Here is a 1,283-nt window from a genome sequence, read left to right on the forward strand (position 1 = left end):
AGAGTAAATTCTAAAAGATTTTCTTTCCCTAGCTCCAAAACTCATGTTTATGATTAAGATAAAGCCTGAATGAAGGTGCTGTCTATATTTATTTCTTTGCATCATAGTCTTTTGAGATTTGGGACTCCCTCTCATGATTTTTTTTTTTGGTATTTGTTCAAAAGATGAGCTTGTTTTGAATTTTATTTATTTCAGGTGAAATCCCAGGCCCTACTATTCCCTGGGGATCGGTGCATTGCACAATTAGGTTCTTATCTTCTCTTATGCTTTTCCTAAACAGGCGTTGCAAAATGTTCCTGGCGGAATAATTAAACAGTAACAGAGGTTGCTTTAATAGCTATAATATGAAGATGCACCTTTGAATTCCCTGTATCTGTTTTGAAGAAGGAAAATTCTTCCCTTATCAGTATTCACTTTCAGATTTGTTTTTTTAGAGATATTTCAGTGACAATTATATATGTTAGTGCTATAACTGGTATGTGTTTATTTAACAAATATTTATTGAGTGCTTACCAGACACTTGGGATATATCACCAATTAGAGTGTTCCAAACAGAAGCAGTCATAGCTTTAGGTTTAATGGCACTCTTTCTTGGTCTCCTCATAGAAGTATCTTCTGTTCCAATCCTGGTTTATTTGGCAGAACTTAAATTTGCAGAGCCAGCTAGAGCAAATTCTGTACGTGAATCACTGGAAATTATGAGTGAATCTTACTTGTTCTTTTTTGTTTGTAGACTGTTATAATTTTAGCTGTTGAGGATGAAGCCCCTTTTATTGGCCATTGATTAAATATGTGAAAGGACTGTGTCCTTTCTAGAGGACAGAGTCCAAAATTTGCAGTATAACCCCCAAGTGATATCTTCATTGACCCCAGTGGTCCTCAAATGGAAACAGCTACCCGCACCTACCAGGGGATATTTGACACTGTCTGAAGACATTGTTGGTTGTCACACCTGTCATACCAGTAGGTGGACAGTGGGTGGAGGTCAGGGATGCTGCTGGATATTCTGTGCTGCAAAGGACAACTCGCCACAAGCAAGCATTCTCTAGCCCATAATGTCAGTAATGCTTAGGTTGAGGAACCGTGGTTATCTTTAGTACTGCATTCCTGCTTCTGTCAGGCATACTGCTTCCACATGATGCAGTGTAGGTAGGGCCAGTGAATCTTGTGATCATGTGCCTGTTGTTTGACTTCATGGGGTGGTCATGTCATACAGCGATCCCATATTAGTTGGTCAGTTATTCCCTAAGCATAAGGATGGTGATGCAGTCAGAGACTCTTCA

General features: G+C 39.0%; 1 protein-coding gene across 1 annotated transcript in view; it reads left to right on the plus strand.

Moving 5' to 3' along the window:
- Nucleotides 1–1,283, plus strand: part of LOC115302071 (olfactory receptor 4M1) — a 153,304-nt gene that overhangs the window by 15,920 nt on the left and 136,101 nt on the right. The gene's annotated exons all lie outside the window — the stretch shown is intronic.

Source organism: Suricata suricatta, chromosome 9, assembly GCF_006229205.1.
Source record: "Suricata suricatta isolate VVHF042 chromosome 9, meerkat_22Aug2017_6uvM2_HiC, whole genome shotgun sequence".
Classification (NCBI taxonomy): domain Eukaryota; kingdom Metazoa; phylum Chordata; class Mammalia; order Carnivora; family Herpestidae; genus Suricata; species Suricata suricatta.